Source organism: Eumetopias jubatus, unplaced genomic scaffold, assembly GCF_037043125.1.
Source record: "Eumetopias jubatus isolate StellerSeaLion01/CBP00866 unplaced genomic scaffold, mEumJub1_p1.0 scaffold_15, whole genome shotgun sequence".
Classification (NCBI taxonomy): domain Eukaryota; kingdom Metazoa; phylum Chordata; class Mammalia; order Carnivora; family Otariidae; genus Eumetopias; species Eumetopias jubatus.
In genome coordinates, this window is record NW_028274821.1 from 88,527,604 (window position 1) to 88,536,681 (window position 9,078).

Genomic DNA, 9,078 nt, shown 5'->3' on the forward strand with positions numbered 1-9,078 from the left:
CGGAGCTCACTCCCTCACTGCACCGGGTCCATGGTCACCTCCTCACCTCAGTGAGCCCTGTTTTAGAACTCCAGACCAGCCCCTCACCCTGCTTTCCTTCCCTCTCTCACTTGTCTTCCTCCCTGGATCCTGGGATGGGCCTGTCTCTTTGCTCTTTGTCGCTCTCTTCCCTAGAACGTGAGCAGCGCAAACGTGGGAAGCCGGTCCTGCTGCCCACCGCCTCCCGGCGCACGGGACGGTGGCAAGAGCTCATGTTCCCTGACGCTCACAAGCGGACACACGGAAGAATGAGTGAGGGCTATGGCCATCATCAGTCTTCGTCTTCGAAAGCCAGAGAGAGCCAGGCTGAGAAGGGAGGTAATGTAACTCTGTCTGGTAAGGAAAACACCAGCGGCCTGACCCTGCCTGTCTTCTGCCGGAGACCAGTTGGCTTTCTGGGGTCGGGGCTGGGTCTGCCTCTGCTAGGGGCTCCCGCAGAAAGGCCAGGCTGACTCAGCTCTTGCTCTTCTGTGAGAGGGAGGAGGCAGAAGCAGAGGGAGTCCCCCTTCCTCACCCCCTGCTCCCCCTGAGCTCCCCCAGGCCTGAAGCACCCCGGAATACAACTCTCAGCAACCAGGTCTATCCCAGGAAGCTCCTGCAGAGTTTGGGAGTCCAGGGCCGAGGCCTCATCCCATCACCATCTCTCTCTCTCCCATCTGTCACCACCACCCCCACCCCAACACCCCTCCACCAGCACCATTGTTCGGGGGCTCAGTCGTTAAGCGTCTGCCTTCGGCTCAGGTCATGGTCCCAGGGTCCTGGGATCGAGCCCCGCATCGGGCTTTCTGCTCGGCGGGAAGTCCGCTTCTCCCTCTCCCACTCCCCCTGTTTGTGTTCCCTCTCTCACTATCTCTCTCTCTGTTAAATAAATTAAAAAAAAAAAAAAGATATGTCGAAGTCCTACCCCCCACCCCACCTGAGAATGTGACCTTATTTGGAGACAGGGTCTCTACAGAGGTGATCAAATTAAGATGAGGTCATCGGCGGGGGGGGGGGCCCTCATCCAATATGACTGGTGTCCTTCTAGAAAGGGGCAGTGTGGACACCCTTGCAGAAGCCCCGAGAGAGGCCTGGAGCAGTTTCTTCCCCAGCACGTTTGACGGAACACAGCCATGCTGACATCGTATTTTGGATTTCGGGTCTCCAGAACTCTTAGACAATACATTCCAGTTGTTTTAAGCCGCATGGTTTGCGGTACGTTGTTAGGCAGCCCCAGGAAATGAATGCAGCCACCACCCGCATCACCAACACTGCCGTCATCACGGACACTGTCACGGCGGCCCCCCGGCCACCACTCCAGCCTCCCGGCCAGCATCCCCACTGTATTGGCTTCCTGGGGCTGCAGAACAAATGACCACAACCTTGGTAGCTGAAACCAAGATTATTCTCAGACTTCTGGAGGCCAGAAGGCCAAAATCAAGGGCTCATCGGGGCTGTGTCCCTTCCCAAGACCCTGGGAAGAATCCTTCCTTGTTTCTTCCTGTTTCGGGCGGCTCCAGGTGTTCCTTGGCTTGTGGCTGCATTCTTCCCCTCTCTGCTTCAGTCTGCACTTGACCTTCTCCCCTTGGGTGTCCCACTCTTCTGTCTCATATGAGGACACTTGTGATGGCGCTGAGGCCCCACTTGGGTAATCTAGGATGATCTCATGTCAATATCCTTAACCTCGTGACATCTACAGAGACCTTTTTTCCAACTCAGGTCACATTCACAGGTTCCAGGGATGTGGATGTGGACGTATCTTTTGGGGAGGGGGCCACCATTCAACCCACTACAACTACCAGCATTCCCCCCCCCACCCCCCGCCGCCATCGGCATCCTTGCCAACATTAGTTAAGTACTAGTATGTACTGGTGTTAGTCCCAGGACTTTTCCTGGACCACCTTTATTCCTTAAGACAACCCAGGGCTGGTACCATCATCCCCACTTAACACACAAGACCGTGGGGGCTCAGAGAGAAGAATTCATTTGTCCCAGGTCTCACTTAGAAGTAAGTACTTGAACTTAGGCAGTCTGACTTCAGAGCCTCCTGCCCCCCAGCTCCTGAACTTCTGATCCGTACAGATAATTCCACAGAAGGATCAGAGTGGGGTAGTGAAGCACCCTAATGGAAGGCAAGAACACCTCTAACCAGTGGCAGATCTCAGTCAGGTCTCTTCCCCTCTCTGGGCCTCAGTTTGCCCACCTGTAAAACAGGGACGCAGGAGTGGTTGGTCTGCATAATCTCCAAGGTCCTCCTACCTCTGGATGATGCTGGGTGTCATCTGTCATCTCAGTCCTATTCACACACTGCCCAGGGGCAGGACTCTCACATCAGCTAAACTCTAAACCTGTGGCCAGAGATGAGTTTTGCTTGGAAGGCCAGCCCAGGGGGAGGAGTGGAGGGCGGTGCTACCTTCCCATATCATGGAGCTGGCAGTAAAGGACTGGGGAAGGACTGGGGAGTGGGGGGGTGGGGGGTAACTCTCTTTTCTTGGAGCCCAAGGCTTTTGATTCATGCATTCAGGAAGGGCTCCAAAGCTGAGAACTGGTGGTTGCTGGGAACGGAGCTGAAGATAACTTTATCTTGCCTTAGTCGGGAACCGGCTTGTCCCTTTAGACTCCCGGGGAGTCTGGAGAGGCGATCCTGGGCCTGGAAAAGCCCTGGTCGATCATCTAAAGCCAAGAGACCAGGAGAGGCTGCGGTGACCAAATCCCAAGCCTTGTGTCCTTGAAAGGGGGATAAAAACACGAAATAGGTTGGGGGTGGGGGGGGGCTCTGAAAATTAAGTTTCCAAAACCTGTTCATTAGGAGTCATTTGTTTATAAGTATAAACATCTTTTTTTTTAAATCCTTTTTATAATGTGAACTGCAGAGGCCTTTTTCCTCTGGCTTCTGTCTGGAGCACCAATTGTTTGCCTTTCAGCTAATAACGTTCAAGAGTGGGGAGTTGAGTTAGGGACAGAATTGCAAACTTTAATTAGCAGGATGAGATTAGCATCCCAGCAGGGGCTTGGGGGGTGGGGGCATCCTTCAGGCCCCTCAGATCCCTGGGGACACACCTCCCACAAACCCCCCAGCTGAAGGCTCCAGTGCGGTAAGCAGGAGCCAGGCCTGCCAGCGCGCTAAGCAGGAGCTGGGCCTGCCAGAGCTTAGACCTGCCGAGTTAATCTTCCCTTGCTGGGCGTCCAGCTGAGCCTCACCCTCTTCCAAGGCTCCCAGGCCAGCCACTGGCTTTCGTTCCCCAGCCTCTGCCGGGTTTGTCCCCGCGGGTGTCCAAGCAGAATAAAAAACTGGCTGTGTGACCTTGGGGCAGTTGCTCACCCTCTCGGGGTACTGGAGGGAGTCTGAGTGGGGAGGCGAGGAGGTGTGTGTTGGAAGCCAAGCCCCCAGCGCGGGTGGAGGAATGGACCCTCCTCCCTGCACACCCAGGGCTCACGCACCACCAACCTGCCCTTGATCGGCTCAGGCAATGCTGAGAATTTTCTGGTCTTTATCTGGTTTAGTTTTAAGTGCTTCCAACGGCAGCCGAGCTGTCCCCAGGAAATTGGTCCACGTAGGACGGAGCCTTCCCGAGAATGAAGTCATCTGTTCCTTTTTTATTTTTTGTTGCCTTTCTCCTTCAGCACGAGTCACCCGGCCTCTGCAGTCTCTCCCCGCGCGCACACACGCCCCGCGGCGGGGGTCGGCCGGGCTGGCGGCGGAAGGGGCGAGGGGCACGACCCCCAGGGGGCCGCGTCTGCCCGGGGCGCCCCCTCGCCGCCCCCGCCTCCCGCTCCCACCCGCGACTTCCCCGGGCCCGCCCGAAAGGTGAGCTCCCGGGAGGCCGCCCGCGCTCCGGCGCGGCCCGCTCGGCAAACAATAACAGTAAATAACGCTCCCTTGTCAACGTAATAAAAACGGAAACGGTTACAATGTTTTTTAATAAGCGTCCCCCATCAATCTGCCTCTCCCTCCGCCCTCCCGCCCGGGCCGCGGGCACCGGCGGAGAGGGGCGGGGAGCAGGGGGAAGGATGGGGCGCCGGGGCGCGCGGGATGGACCGGGGTGCCGGAGGAGGACGCCGCCGGGGGGCGGGGGGAGAGCGGCAGCGCAGCAAGTGAGAGACGAGGGGGCGCGGGCGGCCGGGGTCACGCGCGCCAGCCGAGCCGGGAAGCGGCCGCGGTGAGTAACACCGTTGCCATGGCGACGTGGCCGCGAGGAACAGGAAGCGGCAGAAATAGCAGCCGCCGCAGCCCACGCCGCCCGGCCCCTCCCCCCCCGCGAGCCCGTTGCCACGGAGACCGGCTCGAGCGAGGCTGCGCGGGCGGCCGCGGCCTCCTGCGCCCCGGCCCGCGCATGCGCCCCGGGGCCTGCCCCGCGCGGGCGTCGCGGCGGCACCCGCCGCAGCCCCGGCGCCGCCCGGACCCCAAAAGCTGCTCGGCCGCCCGCTAGGGTGCGAAAAGAAAAAAAAAAAAAAAAAAGCAAAACTGTTTGTTGTCCGCCTTTGGGAGGCAGCCCCGCCTTTGTTCCTGGCCGATTCGTCGGTTTCCTGGCACTGGAGGCGGGAGCCGAGGGGGCAGGGACGTATCACTCGGCGTCCCCGATGTTTTCTGAGCGCCGGGCCGCGTCCTCCGGGTCGCCGAGGGGAGCCGGGGCCTGCCTGCCGCCCTCTCTGAGCCTGACCTCCCCGTGGGGGTGGGGACTTCTCCCAGGTGATGCCCAAGGGCCCCCCCCTTTTTTTTCTTCGCGTACTCTTCCCCAGATTGTACCCGGCAGAGAGCACTGAGGGGGAAATGAAATCCCGCCAAACCCCGGGCTCCCTCTCCGTTTCCTGGTCGCCAGAAATCTATGAAACAGTCCACCCTCTACCCCCCAAGGAAGTTGAGGGAAACCTAAATGTTTCATAAACAAAAGCACTCTCCAACAACTTGTTTACGCGAAAGCCTGGCTGCGGCCGTGCACGTCTGAGGCTGGTGTGTGCGTGCGTGTGTGTGTATGTGTGTTGGGGCAGACACACGATCATCTCTGAGGCTGTTTGTGGAGGATTTTTTTCTTTCCAGATTTTGTTTGGTTTGTTTTTAATAAGGGTCAGAGGTCTGGGTTTCTGCGGGGAAGGGGGAAGGGTCATCTCAGATGGACAGGCCAGGGGATCCCAGGAGGACAGGTCACGGGGCCTGCGGAGCTGGGGCAGAGGCCATGAGCCAGAGCCTCCCCATCTGGCACCGCTCCTCGAAGGCAGGGGTTGTAAGTGGGCCCCTGGCCCTCGGGGTGGTCCCCAGGGTATGGCCCGGAGCGGGCCTGGGGCCAAGGACTTTGGGACCTCTCTCCCCTGGGCAGGACAGCTGTCATTTTCCTGGCCCCTGCCGTGGTCACACTGGCCAAGAGGGAAGGCAAGCAGCGCAGCCCATGTCTCTGGGGTTTTCTCTAATGGAAACGGTGCGCTTTTGTTTTTGTAGGGGGTGGACTCAGACTTGCAGCATCCAGGCTGACCAGATGGGAATGTAGGGAGCCAGTGTGTGAGGAAGGGGGACAGTGTGTGAGGAAGCTGCTTCAAACCTCCTACTGCTCTCCTCTCCCCCTGCCCCCAGCCAGCCTGCTCCCCCCCCACCCCAGGCTCCCTGCCTCCTGCTGGCTGAGGGGATCTGGCCACTCAGACCCCACAGAGCTAAGGAGAGATTGGGGGGCATGGGGTGGTGTTCCTTCCTCCCTCCTCCCGCCCCCTTTCCACATGTGGGAGAGGGTCCTCAGCCCTGAAGGGGAAGCTTCTATCTGATGTCCGGAAGACTTCAGGTCCACCCTGGCTGACTTGGCATCATAATTAGCCCTCTCCCTCTTTTAGGAGGAAATGAAGACACAGAAGTTGAGAGTGGTTGCTACAGTGAAGAGAAGACCCCACCTCTGCCCAAGGACAGTAGCTGGTGCCGAGAACCAGGGCTTCAGAACCAGAGTGTCCCGGTGATGAATCCCAGCTGGGGCCCCCCTGAAGCTTAAGCACCTGGATGGGGACAGTGCAATGCCCACCTCCCACGTTGTGATCATTCCTTGAAGTGATGTATAAAAGCTCTTAGCAGCAACTGGCATGGAGTAGGTACTCAGAACAGGGCAGCTGTTACTGGAGCTGGAAGGGGTTTACCACTCTCCCTGGTGTGACCCAGGGTTGCCACGTTGGAGGCCTGAGACTCTGGGCTTGGCTCTATCTCAGGGCAGGTCCATCTTTGTCACAGTCTCCGCCACCAACCCACAGTACAGCCCAGGGCAAGTCACTTACCTTCTTTGGGCCTCAGTTTTTCCCTCTGGTAAATGGGACAATAATCACAACAACCGCTGGTTGTGAATTACTCTGTGCCAGGCATTACACCGGAGTCTGTACATTTCCTTACCCAATTTAGGCTTCAGAACAGCCCTCCTGAGGACGACCATGATATGTACCAGGATGGTCCTGATTTCACAGGTGAGAGGACAGGGCCTCAGACAGGTGAAGCCACTTGCTGGGGAATCACAAGGCTGGAAGGTGGCACAGAACACAAGGTGGTCGAGTCCTGGACTGTCGTGCACCCCTGAGAAGAGGCATTGTGTTTGTGTCACTATTGCTCTTACTGTGTGTCCTCTGACCTTTTCCTGGCTCAGGCCACGATCCCCTCTGCATTTACCTCCTTGGGTTCAACCATTCTGGACTCTTCGGAAACTGGCAGAGACCCAGCTCCCTTAGTGAAAGATCTCAGGGGCACATGGGGGGGGGGGCGGCTCAAGGAGAGCCAGGTGGGCCCCACGCAGTCTCTGCCACCAACCTGGCAGCCCCCCGACAGCTCTCCCAGCCCCCTTGTCCCTTCCTGCCACTTATGCCGAAGGGTTGGGGTCCCTAACACACCCAGGTGGACGTGTGGCATCCAGATGGTGCAGTTAATTGCGCTGGAAACTGTAAATCTCTGTTATTATCCAGCTCCCCCTCTGCTCTGCTGTGCTGTCACCTCAAGGCGCTGCCGGCGGGGGGGGGGGGGCAGGGGGCGACTGGAGATGGAAGAGGCCCCTCTCCAGCCCCACCCACCCGGCGCAGGCTTTGTTCCTGCTCAGCAGCCAGGGAGGAAATTGCCCAGTGGTGACGTCCAGTGCCTACGTCTGAATCCTGGCCCTGGCCCCTCCCGGCTGTGTGGCTGTGTGACTTAATCTCCCTGTTATTCTCAGTTTGCTCATCCATAAATTAGGGAGGGTTACCGCACCTGCCTATCCTAAGAGGGTCAGGTGGCTGATGTGGGTGTGTGTTCCGCCCTGCCTGGCTCCAGAGGGTCCTCAGGATGTTACTGGTTATGGCAAGTGTCTCCTCTGTGCTGAGTGATATAATGCGTTCGCTCAGTGAATTCTCAAACAAGCACATTATTAGCCCATTTTACACGTGAGGGAGCGTCAACTCAGAGAAGGCAAGTGAGCGGCCAAAGGCCACACAGCCAATTAGCAGAGGAACTAGGATTAAAGCAGGCAGACCTGTGTGGCCCTGAAGCCCTCGCTGTGACCTAGGTTCCTAGCCCCCTGCCCCCGCTGGAGCCCGTCTGGGGCTCTAAACCAAGGTCTGCGGTGATAGCATCATCAGCCCTGCCCAGAGCTGGCTTCTATAACCCAGGTCTGAAAGGCACTGGGTTAATCCGTCCTTAATAAAGCCGGCAGAGGCGTCTATATCTTTCCGGGGCAGGGGCCAAGGGGCCAGGTGCAGCAGATGTGTCCTAATGAAAATGCTGGGGAGGGGGGAGATCCTTGGGGTGACCTGCCTGCTCACATCTCAGATTTCATCCTCTATTCCTCCCTGCCCGTGTCACTGGATGCCTCCCAGTGCAGGGGACAGTCATCCATCCATCCATCCATCCATCCATCCATCCATCCACTCATTTACTCACTCATGTCTTCCTTCCCTTACATACATCCATCCAGTGTTTATTGAGCACCCCTCTGGAGCCAGATTTTACCTTAGGTGCCTGGGGTCCCTCCCTCCAAGGGCTTCGCATTCTAAAAAAAGCACTAAATAAACAACTAACTATGCATTCACAGGATGCGGGGAGAGAGGACATCTTGGGGGCTCTGACACTGGACTGTGCAGACCCACCTCAGCCAAGCTCTCTAGACGACACCCCCTCCTGGCCGACATGTACAAAGAAGGGGGTGCACTGTGTCTCCCCTGCGATTCTAAAATTTCAAGTAGGGTGAAGAAGCTCCAAATCAACCCACTGCCACCTTAGTCCCTGGGATCTGCCCTCGACACCTGTGATGTCCCCAGTTGAGGCCCAGGTCCAGTCCAGCTGGCCCAGATGGTAAACAACAAGCTGAGATGGGGTCAGGGGCAGAGCGCTGGGCCAGGAGGCAGGGTCAGGTCCTGACTGTGTCACGCGGTGTGTGGCCCCAGGGACATGACCTCCCAGAGTGGTCCTTCAGCTCTGCTGAAATGCCTTGGAGGCCGCGGGAAACTTCAGCCACTGGGACATTACTGTTATTGTTGTTGTCATGTTGTTACTACAAAGGAAGCAGGTCTAGAGTGACTGGCTTTGGCCGGTGCTGTTCATTCAGTGGTTACCATTTGCTCCTTCCCTCACTCAGCAAATGTTTATTCCTGTGACCTGCACCGTGTGCTGGGCTCCTGGCCAGGGCCAAGATCAGACTAGATCTGAAGTCTGGGGAGAGTGGTGAACAGGTGTCACCTCGATCACCAGCTTTCAGTGGGTGAAGGCTGTATTGAGAAGCGTGTATTGAGAAGGATTCCGAGGCTGCCTCTGGGCTGAGAGAGTGCTGTGATCAATTAGTAATGTCTGCCACGAACACAGGAAGGGGAGCATCAGCCAATGCTTTTGCCAGTCTTAACACGGAAGAGCAGGAAGGACCTCAGACAGGAGACCCTTGTGACCGTGGCTGGCCTGCTACATGAACTTGGGCAAGTCATTGCCCTACTGCCCACCTCTACCACTCTGTGAGGCACAGAGGCTGACGTGGGATTCTGCATATTTAGAGGCAGGAGGAGCTACAGCAGGAGAGCCCAGACTTCCTGTTTTAACCTGGGCTGCTGTAGCCTCACGTGAGGACCAAATGTGATGTGCCCTGTGTG

The 9,078-nt window shown here is 57.7% G+C and overlaps 1 long non-coding RNA gene across 1 annotated transcript; it reads right to left on the bottom strand.

Annotated features, from left to right (window-relative positions):
- Positions 1–1,894: 1,894 nt before the first annotated feature.
- LOC114212849 (uncharacterized) lies at positions 1,895–3,776 on the bottom strand. Its single transcript, XR_015766865.1, has 3 exons — positions 3,467–3,776; positions 3,220–3,363; positions 1,895–2,745 (listed from the first exon to the last, which is right to left on the bottom strand). It is a non-coding gene; the product is annotated as an uncharacterized LOC114212849 (long non-coding RNA).
- Positions 3,777–9,078: the final 5,302 nt, after the last annotated feature.